Source organism: Triturus cristatus, chromosome 3_1, assembly GCF_964204655.1.
Source record: "Triturus cristatus chromosome 3_1, aTriCri1.1, whole genome shotgun sequence".
In the NCBI taxonomy this organism is placed as follows: Eukaryota; Metazoa; Chordata; class Amphibia; order Caudata; family Salamandridae; genus Triturus; species Triturus cristatus.
Window position 1 is genome coordinate 795,605,172 of NC_140583.1, and position 18,706 is coordinate 795,623,877.

Here is an 18,706-nt window from a genome sequence, read left to right on the forward strand (position 1 = left end):
TAGCACTCAGCAGAAATCACTAAATCGCAAATGAGAGTCAAATGCTAAAACATTTGAAACCAACAGGGTAGATTTTCCTTTCAAAATAGCAAAGGCACAGGTAGTTGCCATATGTTCAAAACTCAAATTAACCCTTACCACACATGCACTGTTACATACATCCCAGCAGTCTTCATGCAGTTTTGGAAGTCTCTTTGCTCATTTCTCTTGCACCAGACAATACACAGTCTCTAGAAACACACTCTTGGCACACACGCAGCAGCTTCTCCAACACTCCCATGCGTAGTACTCAGCTCTGTGTGGTGTTTCAGATAGCACTGTGTAACGCAAACACATTCAACGTCACCAAGGCTCATTTCCTTTGCTCTAGTGTAGTCACTCACCCAGGTTGCACATGCTCATGGTATGAAGTAGCTGTTAGGACATGTGCTCTTTTCTGCCTCTGTAATCTACAGGGAAAATGAGTCAGGCTGTAACAGTAATTATCACTTGCTCTTCCACAGTAGTAAATGAGCTTTGAAATTGCCAATCAAATTCTGTTTTCTGCTTAGAATCACACCATGAGGCTGTGTGTGCACAGGAATGCTGGCCAGAGATGTAATTTGTGTTGCAGTTGTTCTGTAAAACATGCACTTGCAGGAAAGGGACAGCTTGTTTTCTTCAAATGTGGTGGTTAGCACTCAGCAGAAATCACTAAATCGCAAATGAGAGTCAAATGCTAAAACATTTGAAACCAACAGGGTAGATTTTCCTTTCAAAATAGCAAAGGCACAGATAGTTGCCATATGTTCAAAACTCAAATTAACCCTTACCACACTAGCACTGTTACATACATCCCAGCAGTCTTCATGCAGTTTTGGAAGTCTCTTTGCTCATTTCTCTTGCACCAGACAATACACAGTCTCTAGAAATACACTCTTGGCACACACGCAGCAGCTTCTCCAACACTCCCATGCGTAGTACTCAGCTCTGTGTGGTGTTTCAGATAGCACTGTGTAACACAAACACATTCAACGTCACCAAGGCTCATTTCCTTTGCTCTAGTGTAGTCACTCACCCAGGTTGCACATGCTCATGGTATGAAGTAGCTGTTAGGACATGTGCTCTTTTCTGCCTCTGTAATCTACAAGGAAAATGTGTCAGGCTGTAACAGTAATTATCACTTGCTCTACCACAGTAGTAAATGAGCTTTGAAATTGCCAATCCAATTTTGTTTTCTGCTTAGAATCACACCATGAGGCTGTGTGTGCATAGGAATTGTGGCCAGAGTTGTAATTTGTGTTGCAGTTGTTCTGTAAAACATGCACTTGCAGGAAAGGGACAGCTTGTTTTCTTCAAATGTGGTGGTTAGCACTCAGCAGAAATCACTACATCGCAAATGAGAGGCAAAAGCTAAGACATTTGAAACCAACAGGGTAGATTTTCCGTTCAAAATAGCAAAGGCACAGGTAGTTGCCATATGTTCATAACTCAAAATAACCCTTAGCACACATGCACTGTTACATACATCCCTGCAGTCTTCATGCAGTTTTGGAAGTCTCTTTGCTCATCTCTCTTGCACCAGACAATACACAGTCTCCAGAAACACACTCTTTGCACACACGCAGCAGCTTCTCCAACACTCCCATGCGTAGTACTGAGCTCTGTGTGGTGTTTCAGATAGCACTGTGTAACGCAAAGACATTCAACAACACCAAGGCTCATTTCCTTTGCTCTAGTGTAGTCACTCACCCAGGTTGCACATGCTCATGGTATGAAGTAGCTGATAGGACATGTGCACTTTTCTGCCTCTGTAATCTACAAGGAAAATGTGTCGGGCTGTAACAGTAATTATCACTTGCTCTACCACGGTAGTAAATGTGCTTTGAAATTGCCAATCAAATTCTGTTTTCTGCTTAGAATCACACCATGAGGCTGTTTGCGCACAGGCATTGTGGCCAGAGATGTAATTTGTGTTGCAGTTGTTCTGTAAAACATGCACTTGCAGGAAAGGGACAACTTGTTTTCTTCAAATGTGGCGGTTAGCACTCAGCAGAAATCAATAAATCACAAATAAGAGTCAAATGCTAAAACATTTTAAATTATTGAAAAGCTAAAAAATTTTTTTAATGAATTATAATTACAAAAAGGTCTTTTTTTTAAAGTTTCTTGCAGGTATTGCCAAGCAACAGTGAAAAAAAAATGCCTTTAAGGACAAGAAAGAGGAAAGAAAAGCAACAACAACTATATCTGGACAAAACTGGAAAAAAAAATAGGAGGAAAAGCTTGTGATGGCAAAAAGAAAAAGTCTACTGGTAAGCAAAGTAAAGATTTCTTAAAAAAGATCTTCCAAAAAAAAAATGGAAACAATAAATGTAAAACAAACAGTGTTTTAGGTACAAAGCAACAACAGAGTCAACAGCAAAAAACAAAAGCTAATGTACAATCAGAAGTAAGTAAAAGTGATTTAACACGAAAATTAGATTTTAAAAACATTCGTCGAAAAATGTTTCAGAGAAGAGTGATGTTAAATTTGCTAAAGGATGTGAAAAAATATAAGAAAAAAACTAAATTTATTAAGAAATTTTTTTTTATAGAAAATATTGTAAGTAAGGCTTTGGAAATAAAAAGAAAACTTTTTATTTTAATTTTGAATAGGATGCGTAGATTAGACGAATTAGTCAATGCAATGAAGTCACAAAGCAAAAGGAAAAGAGAAGTGATAAAAAGTAACTTTTGTAAAGTGTTCTTGGGAGAATGGAAGCACAGTTCAAGTACTGAACCATTTTTTAATGAAGAAAGTTATCTTCAAAGTAATAGTTTGTTGCACGCAGTTGACACCAATGGTAGAGCATATGAAGTTAGAGATGGTTGTGTGATGGAAAAAGAGAAAATGGTTCCAAGAAATGAGGAAGAAGTGATGGCTACTGAGGCTATGGGGAGACGTCCAAAAGCCCCAGTGTACACTTGGAATTGTAGTAGTATTTGTACTGTGCGTCAGGAATCTATTGATAAATTACGTGACTTTCTAAGAGAATATAGTAAAAAGAGTGTAAAACAGAAGATTAAGGTGCTTCAAAGACTAGATCCATGCAGAGTGAGAGAGAATACTGGTTTGCAAGGACATTCTCTGGCTTGTCTATCTAGGAAAGTGTGTCAAAGTGTTTTTCACCATTTTAGGATGCTGGCTGTTCATCATACTGAAATGAGAAAGTTTGTGAGAACATTGTATTTTGCTAAAAGTCCAGCAGTAAAGTTAAATGAGTTAAATAATGCTCTGTTCCGTGGATCTGTATCAGATGTAGTGAAGGTTACCGATGAGATTCAGTTTTGTTACTTTGGTCCAGAACAAGAAAGTGCAGAAAAGGACACAGTTAATGAGGAAAATGAGGAACAGAATGTAGAACTCATTATTACTAAAAATTTTGAGGATGAAATGACAACATTTACTATCATCTCTAATGAAAGACCAAATATTACTTGTATTTGTTGCTGCAGAAGCCATTATAAAATTCAAACAAGGAATGTTGATCTGTATAAAAAAAGTGAAAATGAAGATAATTATAAGGGGAAGGATTTTGCAACATATATATTTCTGGAAAATTGTTTTGAATTGGGTGAAGATCAGCGTATTTGTAAATACTGTTATAACAAGTTAGAAGAAAATAGAATGCCGACCAGAGCTGTACATAATAATTTAGAATTGGATGCTATTCCTGCCGAACTTTCTGATTTAAATACATATGAGTCTATACTCATTCAATGTGTTCATCCGTTCCAGACCATAGTACGTATGGAGCCCAAAACTGGTAAATTACCTCCTTCAGATTTACTGAGAGGTTTAAAAGGAAGAGTGGTGTATTTGCCATTGGATTTGAAAAAAAATATGGAAACTATTGATGCAGATACTTTGGAAACTGAACCATTAGTTATTCTGGTTAATGGTGTACCTACAAAGAATAAGAAGATTTGGCAGGAGCTGGTAGATGTACGGAAAGTACAAAGAGCAAATTTATATTTGAAAAGGAATAATAAATGGTATGAATCAATTTATATAGATGAAGATGAAGAAGATTTACAAGAAGACACAGAAACACCAACTGGGCAAATTGAAAAAGTGGACAAGTCAAAAGAAGAAGAAATTTATGAACATTTTAGCATACATCCTCTTCATTCAAAAGAAGTTATGGGAGACACTATTGATCTGTTTCAGATGAAGAAAGCAAAAGGAACTCCCATGAGTGTATGGGAGAAGAGCTTGGAAGCTCGATGTTTTCCCCAGCTGTTTCCTACAGGAAAAGGTGGACGATACGATGAACGCCCAGAACAGATTCCAGCTTCTGAGTATCGGACTACAAGATTATATGCAGAAGATCCAAGATTTCGTCAAAGTATTCCTTATTTGTTTCATCTTTTATTTGAAAGCGACTTGTCTGCACTATCTTATGCAGTAAATCACATTTTAAAAAGTGGAGTACATCTACATAATGTGTCTGCTAAGGATTTTATGGACAAAGTGCAGCACCGAGATGATCATTTGGAAACACAATTGATCAATCTGATGGCTTGTCAGCGTGGGACCAATGAATATTGGTACCGACGCCATGGAGAATTTAAATGCATGTTACGAAATTTAGGAACACCAACATGGTTCCTTACCCTAAGCTGTGCCGAGTACGCTTGGGATGATTTACTGGATTTTCTTCGAGAGGCAAATTCTAACATTAAAAACATCGAATACAAGACAGCAGGAGAATTGTGCTCATTGGATCCGGTTAATGTTTGCAGATATTTTAATCATAGATAGAGAAGTTGTGGATTTCTTTTGGAGAAAAGAGTACCAAGCAAGAGGTGCTCCTCATATTCATATGCTGTTGTGGATCAAGGATGCCCCAAAATTTGGAACAGATGCAGATGAAGTAGTTTTAAGTTTTATTGAAGAATATGCAACATGTGCTATACCTAAAAGCACACAAGAGAAAAAGTTAAAAGAGCAAGTTCTACGTTTTCAAAATCATCGGTGTAGAAAATACTGTCGGCAAAAGTACAAGAGCAAAGATAAATTCTACACAAAATGTCGATTTGGAATTCCACGACCTGTTCTTTCAAAAGGAAGAGTAAACAGTTTTATGTCAGCTGTGCGACATACTATTACAAGAAAATCACCTAAGAATACCTACAACCTACGAAGAAAAGAAGAGTCAAAATACATAAATGACTACAACCCAGTCATTTTATCCATGTGGAATGCTAACATGGATATTCAGTATGTGGCAGATAATTCTATTGCTGTTGCTCGGTATGTCACATCATACATCACTAAATCTGAGAAAACAGAATTGAAGGAAATGTGGGAAGAGATTTCTCATGAGAAGACTGTCAGTAAGAAGCTATACAGTTTCAGTTTAAAGATGTTATCGCATCGAGAAATTGGATCCTACGAATGCTCAGATAGATTATCATCTGCAAGTCTTTACTCGAAATCCAGAAGAATAATTTGGGTAAGTTTAGGCCTTGCAGGAATGAGAAATCGGGTACTGAAATCTGTTGCAGAAATTGAATATTTGGCCGAGTATAACCCGGAAAGTACAGATATTTTGAAATCAAACATGTTGGACACGTATTACCCAAAAAGAAGTCGTCATCTTGAGAACATGTGTCTCTATGAAGTGCTGCAGAACTACATTTTTTCACGGAAAGCCACAGAAGACATCAATAATGGAAAATATGAAGTCATTGGTGAAGAAGGATGTTTGGTGAAGCAAACAAAAGGAAGTTTGATTAATCACAGGAAGCTCAGTTGTGATACAACTGAGAAAAATGAATTTTACTACTTGGCACTTTTACAGCTGTTTAAACCATGGCGTTCAGAGGACGAACTACTGGGAGAATTTCACAGCTATGAAGATTCATTTAATGCGTATAAAGAAACAATTCAATGCAGTACTTTCACGAATTACGTGCAAATGTTAAATGAAGAAATAGAACAGGAAAGTACAATTGCAGCTGAAGTAGCTAGAGACAGTTCTCAAGACAGCCAAAGTTCTGGAACACTCAGTCAAGATCCCCTAGGACAACCTATTGTAGAAAATGAAGCTGCAATAGCCATGACTGAAGTAGAAACGGCTATGAATCAAGCACAGGAAGATTCAATAGACTTACTAAATCTGGAACAACAACTGAATGAAGAACAAAAACAAATTTATGAAGAAGTCACCAAAAAAATTGATCATGGATTACTACATGAAAATAAAGAGTGCTCACGCACATCATTTGAACCAATCAGGATGTATGTGAGTGGACAAGCAGGAACTGGAAAAAGTTTCTTAATAAAAGTCATCAGAAGCTACCTACAGCAAAAAACAACTTCCACTTTGTCTTGTGTTGTAACTGCTCCAACTGGGTTAGCAGCCTATAACATAAAAGGAATTACCTTACATCGCTTGCTAATGTTACCAGTGGAGCATGAGAACCAAATACAATATCACAAGCTAACAGGAGAAGCATGCTTCGAAGTTTCAAGAGTGTTGAAGAAGATGCAAGTTCTCATTATTGATGAGGTGAGCATGGTATCAAACTTAATGCTTGCCTTTGTGCATTTAAGAATGCAACAAATTCTAAAAAGAGACTATGACGTGTTATTTGGAGGAAAACACGTCATAGTTTTTGGGGATCTTTTACAGCTCACTCCAGTAAAAGGACAACCCGTGTTTAATACTGTGACACATGAAGACACGAAGAAGTCATTAGGAAGCATTGGTAATGCGAATATTTGGTCGTTCTTTGAGTCCAAAGAACTCACTACCAATATGAGGCAAGCAAACGATGAAGATTATGCAAGTATTCTGAAAGATATTAGAATTGGACTTCTCACAGAAGATGGCAAAAAAGCATTACAGAGTCGGATGCTACATAATTTATTTCCAAAGGAAACAATAGTTGCAGAGAAAATATTCAAGAACATTGCTGAAAAAAATACTGTAATCTGCTTAATGCCAACACTACGCGAATGCTCAATATTCAATGAGGAACTTTTGAAATTGGAAAAAGAAGAGATTAAGAAAATGGAAGCAGTGGACAAAATTCAGCATGAAGGAATTACTATTACATTAACAGGCAAACTGAAAAATAATTTGGATTCACTAGAGAAGAACATTTCAAAAACAGCTGGATTAGAAAAAAATCTATATGTTTGCATGAATTGTCGAGTGATTTTAAGGAGAAATTTGGATGTAGAAAAAGGTTTAGTAAATGGAGCTATGGGTAAAGTTGTGGGTTATGAGAAGTACCATAAAAAAGATGGAATTGAATTTTTAAAAATAAAATTTGACCAGAGTGAAGAAGTTAAAGACATTAGTCGTTGTTCAGTTCGTTTTTTGCTAGTGAAAGACTTGTATGTACGTAGGAAGCAGTTTCCATTTTCTCTAGCATATGCTGTAACTATTCACAAGTCTCAAGGATTAACTGTAGATAGTGCTTTTGTAAACATTGGTTCTACTGTATTCAAAGAAGGTATGGCATATGTTGCTTTGTCACGAGTGAAAACATTATCTGGTTTATTTATGATAGACTTTGATGACTCAAAAGTTAGTGCTGATGCAAACTGTGTAAAGGAGTATAATTGATTAAGAAGAACCTATGCTCCTCATTTAGGTCAGTATCCTGTGATTGAAAAACATGTTGTTTCTCAGAAAAGGAGAATTGAGAATATCTGTAATGAGGATGGACAGAAGAGAAAACAAAAGGAGAGTGAAGTGATTGTAAGCAAAAAGAAAAAGGACAGTGTTCAAGAGGTTGTTGGTTGTCATTTTGAAAATAGCTCTGGTGTCAACTGCTACGCAAATGTAGTGCTGAATGTTGTTTTTTATCTTGAAAATTTGCAAGAGCAGATAAAAGTAAATCATGGAAAAAGAGTCTGTTCTCTGCTTAGTCTCCTTTATGAGAAGCTCAGTAATGATAAAACTAAAATAGAAAGTGCTTCTGATGTTAGAAATCTTTTAGATGTATGTTCAGGATCTACGCAGTTTAAAGAAAATGTTCAGCAAGATGCACAGGAATTCTTAATATATATGCTGATGGTACTGGAAGATGAAGGAGTAGAAGTAGAAAATTTATTTGGTGTCTCTTATAAATGGGAACATTGCTGTGAAAACTGTATGAACACATGCAGTAGCAATGTTGATTCTGAAAGGTTCATATATTTACCATTACCACAAAGTAAATCAGTGACTTTTAGTAAATTAGTTAAAGATGCCAATCACAACATGGAATGTTCTGAATGCAAATCTGACATGTTTTCCACGTTATTTTTACAGAAATACGGTCAGTATGTAATTTTAATGATGCAACGTTGTAGAGCTGATGGTTCAAAATTGGATATTTTAATAAAGAAGTTTATAGGACAACAATTATCAATTTCTGGAAAAACTTTTGTTACAGTTGCAATAATTTTTCATGAAGGACCTACTGTAACTTCTGGACATTACACAGTTTATCTTAAATGTGAAAAAGGCTGGACACTGTGTAATGATTCCCAATTGATTTTCAAGCAACGTTTGCCTTATGATTTACCCAATTCTTACTTAATTTTTCTGAAACCTAAATTTTAAAAACTAAAAACTGCATCTGAAGAAAACATTTTTTGAAATTGTAAAGGATTATAATTGAAGATTTCACTTAAAAAGGATTTTGAAATTACTATTTGGCCTAAAGGAAAAGTAATAAAAACAAATGTGGATTTCTTTGACAGATATTATTTTGGCATATGTGCTTTTGCAACAATGTTTAAAGATGGAATATCTACAAAATTATTATTGATCTAGAAAGGTATTTGTAATATATATGTAATATTTCTATCAAAGTATATTTTAGTGTGGATAGTTTTGGGGCTTTTTTAAACAATCTTTCAGATTGTTTTTTTTTTGCCCGCTGTTAAATGATGAATACAATTGTTTTCACTATTTTAAGTGAAAATTAAAAAATTCTGAAAACAGCAAAAAAAGGGCAAAAAATTGCTTTGTAAAATATGTAAAAACATGTACTGCGTTATAAAATGTATGATTGAATATTAATACTTTTTTTCTTTTTTTTCAGAACTTGAAAGAAAAATTAAAAAATGAAATTCTGTTTCCTTGCAAATTAGTAAAAATGTTTTTTATCAAAATAAGTTATTTTAAAATAAGATAAGTTAAAAATATTTGTATTTCTTAATCCTTCCTTTTCATGATTCCTTTTCTTCACCTCTCTTTGTTCATTAAAATTAAAAAAAAAAAAAAAATGTTTAAAAACCTCCTCGGGTGCGCGCAGCGTGCGCGCACCCCAAAAAAATAATACAAAAAAAAATCCCCCAAAAAATATTTTTGGGTTTAGTTTTTAGGTGGCTCTGAAAAGAGCCCTTGAGTTAATGTAGGGAAACAGGAAGAGAAAAACGAAAAAAAGAAAAAACATCTATGGCCTAGTGCACTGATGCGCATCAAATTTTCGCTGAAGGAGATCAAGACTGGTCTCCCCCACAGAAATAAGACTACCGCAATCAGTGCACCGTGTAGACAACCTCGCCAAACAAGGTGGACCAACAAGAGGTGTAGAAAAAGGTGAAGGCACCATCGCAGTAGAAGTGCTTGCCTGAGCTGCCGAAGATGTGTTCGGCTGAGCTGCTGCAGATGTCGTCGGCTGAGCAGGTGGAGGGTTTGCTCCAGAAGCTCGACGAAAAGTCACTGGATGCATTGCCTCAACATGCCTCGTCATTGTGTGTATGCTAAAAGAATACTTCTTGTTAGCATTCCCACGTGATAAGACTTTTTGACACAATACACAAGTAACTTTCGGTGCATTCACTTTTTTTTGTCCCTCAGGGAAAGTAAAAAACTGCCATATAAAGCTGTCTTTCTGCTTCCTGTTCCTCTGTCTCTCAAGAGTGTCCTGTTCACTCTCTGAAGATGGTTGCTGCTCAGCCATTGTCTCTCAACAACAGATTAGCTCCTTCTCCAAGGGAATCAGAACTAATAATGAAGAAAGTGGGAGTGGTGTTGGAAGAATCTGGAACTGAAAGTACTTCAAACCAATCAAAAGTCATTATTGTGGATCACATGACTTGCCATGAGGGGATTGGGTGTGGTGTTGAAACAATCAGAAACTGAAAGCAATGAAAACCAATTAGAAGTGTTGTTTTATTATGAACATAACCCGAGGTGCGCGCATGGAGCAATCTCGGAGCGCGCACCCGGCAATTACGCATGCGCGAACGCATACGTGGTATGCGCGTATGTAACGCGCATACGTAGCACACACGTATACGCGAACGACAGCGCGCGTACTCTACGCGTATACGGAAGTGTACCGCGTGGAGCACGTACGATGCACGCACGCATGCGTACGTATGCATACGCATGCATGCGTACAGACGCATGCGTACGTACGCGTACGTACGCATGCGTACTGGGTGCGCGCTCCGAGCGCGAAAGAAAACGTATGTATGCGTACGTAAATAACGTAAAACGGAATTCATAAAAAACTTACGCAAACGTACTAGGTGCGCTCTCTGAGCGCGCACCCTAAGAATTGATATAAAAAATAAAAAAAATGGACATAACTTAATAGAAAATATTAACTATGCTGTTCAACTTTATCCTAATTGAAAAAATTTTAAAAAATGAGCCAAACAAAATAAAAGGATAAAGATAATATATAAATGAATACATAGGAAATTAAAAAAAAAACAAATATTTAAAAAATATAAATAAAAAATACATAACTTAGCATTTAAAAAACCTTGCAAATTCACTGAAAAAACCATAGGTTTCACACACGTTATAGTTAGGAATTAGCATTTAAAAAACCTTGCAAATTCACTGAAAAAACCATAGGTTTCACACATGTTATAGTTAGCTGGACATTTCACTCGTACAAAACCAATGAAATTACCCCGTTATAGTTAGTTCAGCTAACTATAACTTGCGCGCCCGCAATCCACTGCTGATGACGTCACATATTACATCACTCATGACATGGTCAGTGACATCACTAACGCAAAACAAATATGTAAAATCACAACGTTAACAAATCAACACATATAACATGGAACAAAGTGTTGCTGTGAACAGCACTGCAAAATACATCAGTTGGAAGCTATAATATGTACAAATTCAGGCTGTAAACCTGAAAATCGTTAAGAGGATGTGCACCCATCATGTCTTCCGGGACCATGAGTGAAAAGTCCTACCTGAAAAGCTAGCCAACTGCGCTTTGCGAGATGCAGACAGTACAAAACAAAATAACTGCCCGCGCACAAAGTCAACGAACTGTGAAGCGAGGTATTCGGTTAATGTCAAGTGCAGGGGATCACAGGAGAAAGACTACCCGCATAGAATTTCAAAATGGTGAATAAACCACCTGTGATATTCTCCACAAGACAAAGCAAGTGCGGCTACTCAGACCATGCGGTGTAGAGGCATGTGCGTGTGAGATGTGCGTGACATAAAAGGGGTGGCTGTCATCAGGGTGAATTAAAAAGGTGTGGTATTGGTAGAACCACTAACCCGGGGGCTGCGCAGACAACGTGTAACGAAACTTAACATTATTAGAATAATACATGTGTGCACAATCAAGCTCGGGTGGGCGATCCTATAACCCCCGGCCTCACCCCCCCCCCCCCCCCCCCCCAAAAAAAACATTCAAACCCAAGTAGGCAAAGTCGGACAGTACAGGGAACAATACAAAGCAGCAAATGTCATATGATCATAACAAAAGAAATAAAATATCGCCCTAGTTACCACAATCAAATGTCACATGTATGAAGCAGTAAAAGTCATATGGTCATAACACAAAAACTAGATATTTTGCCCTAGGAACCAACATTAAAATGTAACCAAGCACCATCAGAGTGGCAGGTACCAACTGGTCAGTTGTTACTGCTTCATACATGTGGCATTTCGTTGTGGTTCCCATTTTCCATCACTGGATTCAGGTCAAATCATTTGAAACTGCTCAATTATGGCTTCCACGATGAACATCGGGTTGAAATCTATGGTACTATATCAAAACCACTCTTGTAAAATCGAGTGATTTAATACCTAATGGCTTTAATCATTATGTAGACAAATACACGTGCGCCCCTGTTTTGGAAGTCTCTTGCACAGAAGGGTGGAGCACACCCACTGCAGCCCCGAGTGGTGGTCTCACCTCTCAGCACGATCCTCTCCAGCTGGGAGTCGTCGCAAAGGTCACATTAATCTCTGCCCATCAGCCTATGCCCTCCTGTCTGCTCTGGAAGATGGATCCTTGCACCCCCCTCTTGCTGGCCGGGAGATGTGGGTGTTGGAGTAAAGTCTGCCCCTGTATGACCTCTCTTACTGGCAGCAGAAGGGCGTGATATGAATTAGCTTCTGTCACCGCTTGACTTGCCCGTACCTGGACCACCCACTAACCCTCCCTGAAGGTGTGAGGAATGGTAGCGTCGCAGCTTAGAGAGGGAAGATCTCAGTGCTTAATGTCTACCAACATGGAGGTGAGCTTGAGGCCAGGGAGGCCTTCTGACTGCGTCATGTCACAGTGAATAGTTCACAGCTGAAGTCTGGACTTGGAGCCCCCTTGGGATGGTCGAGATGCTTTTTTTTCACGGAACCGCATTCAAACTCTGTTAACCTTCCAAACACTACATAAGGACGACCTCATGTTCAATATGGGTAGTACTGTAGCAAATACACTTCTGTTTGTTTTTCACAAATATCTTGAACAAAAGTATTTGGCGAATGGGGACTGTTTCGCTGGTTAGGCAAAAACAAAATTTGACTAAAATACAAAATAGCATTGAAAAGTCAGTAGGTTTGGTGTGAGCTTTTGGCTTTGTCAATGCTTGTTGTGTTTGGCGTGTTTTTTTCCTTGCTTAAACAAAATATTTGTTTGGGTTCTGCTGGGCCCTTGTCAATGTTACAAAAAAATGGGGGAGGGGGTGGGGAGCAAAAATAGTTTTAATCTCAAAAAGCGCACATTTCTACAGTAATCCCTAGTGCTGACTGAAAATACTATGCGGTCTATTATGATGTAGGGCGGATCGCCACCGCCCGCATGGCGGTGGCGATCCGCCCTACATCATACCCCGCCCGCCACCCATTTTCCCCCTGCCATATTAGTATGGCGGGGGGATCCCGGTGACCAGGCGGAAAAGGGGCTGGATATGGTGGCAGTGTCTGCTAGACACCGCCATCCATATTAGAATGGGCAGCAGTGCAGGGCTTTCCATGGCGGAGACCCCACCATGGAAAGCCAGGTGGAGTTTGCTTCCGGAACTCGTTGCGGGCCCCCAGGGTATTGGGGGGTGGAGGGTGCACATGAGGTGTACCCATTGTCATGGACAAGGTGGCAGGCACCGCGCGGTGCCTGTCACCTTGTGCATGACAATACACAACGTGCATTCCCAGCATTGTGGCGGGCAGTGCTCACAGCACCGCCCGCCACAATGCTGGGAATATAGGATGCCACCGCCACAGTGGCAGTGGCATCCAAATTGCCGGTGCGGGACCGCCGCACCACCGGCGGCTGGTCCCGGCACCGCTAGGGTGTGCCATTCTAATGGGCCCCTTCATGTGCAGATGTGCTCCTTCTGAAAGAGGAGAATGCTGCCATTCAGAGTGAAGGTAGCCAATGGGTGATGTGGGCTAACCTATGCCTCATGCTGTATGCTTTAGCGAGTGCAAGAAAAACATGAATGTTAACAGACCAATGGATGAAGGGGGCTGGCTGAAAGCCACTTTAAGTATGTATATATTATATATATAATTTAACTAAAATCAAAACTTCTTGGCTAATGTAAACCCGAAAATGCTGAGCCCTAGATGGTTTTGATATGCGTGCCTGTTCTCACACAAATGTGCACTGAAATTCATTAGCAAAAATACAATTACATTTATAGACATGCAGAGCCTGGCTGTTTTAGATTGTTTGAACTGCAAGATTGTATTGTTTCAGTGGCCCCCAGGGACAGAGCATATTCTTGTAGAACATCCCCCTTGCTACACAATTCAAGATGCTCACTGTGATTGGCTGGATACTGCATTGTTTTGGAATTTCTATATGCTTCCAGTAACTCAGAGTGGCATATTATCACTATAACATACCCAAACAAACAGGAAAGCAAACATGTTGCTGATTGCTTAATCCTGACCAGAAATACCAATGTAGCTTTAGACCTAGTTCAAATCTTATGGTAATTGAAAAGGTTTTAGAAAAACATTTCACTACCTAGATCCAGTGCTCTCGGAGAGCTGTCCGACACGGATCGGAATCGACCCCAAAGTGTATCAGGAAATGGGAGTCACTCCTCTAGACCCTCCGTATTGCAATCTCATGGCAGATTTTGATCAGATTTTGCCTCCATTTCTACAATATACCTATCTTTTGGTACAAATCATTCCCCTCTGCCACCACTGTTGGAGGGTTTCCACAGCACCATCACCTCCGCATAGGCCCACCTCAAGACATCATGCTTCCAATCCCGAACTAAGGGCGCCAGGCCATGGGCATGCATCATTTCTATTCTATAAAGGCATATACCACTCTTGTTCTTTTTGTATGGGTTGAGCACTGTCAAGTCACTTCCCTCAAATCGTTCAGCACATTGTCCCAGAAGAGTGATATCACCGGACATCGCCATACCTTAAGGAGAAAGTCCGCTTCAATCTCCACACAACTGGGGCAAACCGTGGCAGCCCTTAGATACATCTGAGCTATCTGTTTTGGTGTGAGATACGTGTGGTGTATGTAGTTAGATTGCGCATAGCTAAACCTAAAATTTCTCTGTATCGATTTAGCAGAGTGAAGGCAGTGTAGCCATATGATGTGGCTTATTTCCTCTCCCAGGGATTATTCCCATCATTCTTTCAAGTGCACCGAAGTTGGGCCCAGCATCCGTAGTGGTGCCAAATAAAGGCACATGGCCCCTTTTCTGCAGGTACCATGTGTTAGGGCCACCTGCAGGGATTGCGACACAGGAGACTCCGAATCCCCACTCCCCATTGTCGGTGTGCCAGATGAATCATGGCTGCGTGAAGCAGTAACTGACCAAAGCCCAGTCAAAATATCTCACGAATAGCATTAAAGGACCATAGCTGATGGTCCACGTACATGTCCTCCGCATGCGAGCTTCGACCCATGGGCGTGTGTCCTGCTTCCGGTATAGCACCGCACAGCTCAGTAGTGATCAGCGAGGCAGGGCCGGAGAATAAGGGGGAGCTCATGGTGTCCTAATAACGAATTTTCACAAAGACCAACAGGTGACCCTCAACAGAATGTTATCGGATGCCCCTGCATTGCCGATGGCCATCAGCCATTCATGCAGCAGAATGTCTGGTAAGTGTTGTTTAACTTCAGTGGTCTCAGAGTATTTGCTAGGCAGTGAGTTGGCCACTGGAGCTGGCCCACCTATAAGGGTAAGCCCAGACGTGGGTCCCGTGCTCTCCATGCCACTGGAATCAAACTATCCTGGCTGAAGAGGGGTGAAACCCCGGAACCGGTCCTAGGATGCTTGTATCCAGTCCAGGGACGACCTGGCTTGGCAGTTCGGGCTGGACTGTTCCCATGAGGCACAGGGTCAAGACTGATTTGCATATGGCTGGGTTCAAACTGGAATGGCATGGTGAGCAAAAAAACGATGGATTTAGGCTCATATCTCTGTACTGGGGTGAATGTATGACATTGTTCTGCATTCTGTCCATCAACTGTTGTTTTTGTTCTCTCCCTCGTGCACATTTCTTCTCCTCCCCTGACGGCCCCTCCTTTGTCCCCCGACTCAGGCTGTCCTTTTTTTCAGTTCGAGCTTTCGCACAAAAAATTATTAATTTTTTAATAAGCTAATCTCAGTGGCATCCATCATCTTGCATCGGTAAATAAAAATACAAAGCAAAAGACGCCTGCATCATTCTGCTGGCACATGCATGTGTAGTGATGCATGGGCATTCACACGTCATCATGCATGTACGCCAGCGGACTGAGCTACTGACATCATGCCTTTTTCCCCAAAAAATCATCAATGTGGCACATTAGTAAAAAGCATTTCGCTTTTTCCCCAACGCTGTAGAACTTTGCCAAAAGGCACTGGAAAAGCCAATAGGTAAGGCAAGCCCGTCTGGGTTTGCAAATACTTGTTTTCCATTTGAAGTCTTGACCTGGTGAAGAGCTGCCATGTTATGTTATTGGCAGCTGAACATGCGCTTTTGCAAACATCTTGGTCCATGACCCCAGAAGTCTTATGTTCAGCGCAGAGGACTTTAAACTCGTTCTTTGCATCATCTAGGAGACACTGGAATGCTTTCATCATTGGGTTGATGTAGTTGTGCTTCCTCTCCAGCACATTCCTCTGTTCTTCTTTGCTGTATGTTGTGATTTACAGTGTCAGAAGCCGCTGAGAGATCCCGCTAAACGTGGCTGATTTCCTATTATTATTCAAGGATACAGGAGTTCATCTCTAATATTAGTGCGGAATGTGTGCCCCTCGCAAGCCTGGAACCAGACCATCATTCCTGCAGGATGTGCTTTGGTTTCATGTTTTCTTAGAGCGGTCGTGTGGTTTCCCTTTCCATTATCTTGCTGAGGCAATGTGGGTGAAGAACTGCTTTTAATTCACTTCAGAGAGGCATGGTGGAAAAAAAATCCGGGTGGGGCCGTGGAACACATTCCATTTCCCTCCTGCCCTGCCTCTCCCCAAGGTTAACAGTCACATTCTGTGGGGTAGACTGAGGACGCCTAAAATGGCGGTGTGCCTCCGCCTGCTGCATGTCCTATCATAAAACAAACACTTTATTTCAAGAAAAAAATAATAATCATGGGTTTAATTATCCCAAAAGAGGCTGCCTAAGCTGTGGGGGGATGGAGTCATGCCATGATAGAACAATAGGCGCCTGTTAAGCGGCAGTGCGGCACCTGAGAGGGAGGCATAGAAAAAACATAACAAGACCCATAGGGTTTACAACTTGTGTATCCAGCAACCATTGTACACATGATTAATTATGGGGGATATTGGATACTGTAATAAGCAATCTCATGGATTGAATGATTTATCTGATCTATATTGCAATACACCTGAAAATGCCAATAAAAACATGTTACAAAAAATAGAAAAAACATAACAATCGGGGGCAGTGCTTAATTCGTAAAAAAAGATGAACCTGGACCCTCATCAGGAGGCTACTGCAGCTTGCACCACCCATTGCCAATGCTAGTGTGACAATTCAGACTATTCCAGGCCCCAAAGCAGTAATAATGGCTTGGGTGGCAGGTATTAGTTATTTTTGATGTGTATTGAAATGGTATTGAAATAGTAAACAAATGTTGTTATGCTCATCTCTTAATAAAACAAACAGCGCCACCATGTGACAGACTCTCATAAATGCCAGTGCCAAGTACTGGAAACCACCTGCTCAAATTAAGTATTCCATTTGCTAGTCTTTAATTTCCCCATTAACTTGCATTGAAGTGAAGGCAAATTTAGGTGGGTGAAAGCAAAAACGCCCTAATGGTTAACAATAAAACATTATGAGCCTCCCACCTAAATCAGAAGAGTTGGCATGCATTTAGAAGGAAAAACTGTAAGTGAGAGATTGGTGGGCAAGTGCTCAATAACAGCCATGGCAGGCCTTCTGCTGAGAGGCCTAAGGCAGCCTCGTGCACATCAGGGGCCATATTACAGAGTTTGCCCCGGTGGCGCAACAGGTGTTTACGCCTGCTTTGCGTGCCCCTCGGGCACTTGGGTATGTCAGATGGGCCGCAGACACTTGAGTAATACTGATAGCACTGGCACACATAAAGCTCCAGTGCTATCAGCAGGGGGCGTGCCCCATGCAAATTGAGGAATCCCTTTGCATTTGCGCCCGCATCATATCACTGACACGGGTGCAGAGGCAAAGAAGCTGTCAGGGGGCGCACTGTCAGTGCGTCCTCTGATTGCAGCCCTCTGGCGGGCGGGGGGAAAAGGGGGTCCCATGGACCCCCCAGACATCCCCTTGCAGGTGGGAGCAGTCACTGCCTGCACCTGCCAGTAAGGGGATCTCTAAATCCCCTTTGAAAGTGCAGGCGGGTGCCTCCTTAACAAAAAAAAAACAGGAAAGGGCTTCAAAGTATCTGCTTTGTTTTTCACAGGAATGCGCTGCCCCCAAGTTAGTTCGCGGCTGCCCTAAAGGCAGCGCATTCCATGTCATATGGCGCACTTTCCATGTTTGCGCCTGGTGCACATGTTTTAAGGTGTGCATGGCACAAACAGGGAAAGTGCGCCCTATACATAATAGGGCCCCAGATGTGCCTGACATGTGGCTGGCTTTTCTATAGCTCTTAGCAGACTTTCGGATGGATTGTCGTCCCGCTGTCTTGTGGATGTCCACCATTGTGCAAAATTTCAAAACGGAAAGCGGGAAATAGTAAAAAAAAATCGGGGGAAGTTATTTTCACCACTGACTAACATTGAAACAGTGGCAATTCTAGGTGAGAGACAGATAAAATAAAGCAATTTTTTGCTTTAAAAATCGGGAGACTTCCGCCTGAATCGGGTCTGTTGGCATGTGTGGTCCATCTAGCTGTCACTTGCGGACGGAGAGCCCCCACGCGGCCTTTAGGATGACACCTTTAAATATCACTCCCTTGCTATCTTTCATCCCAGAATCCTCAGTTCCCTGAGTGCATTTCTGACCCAGTGCGGCAGACCCTGCTGCGCCACTCGAGGCTTCGCCGCATTAAACAGGAT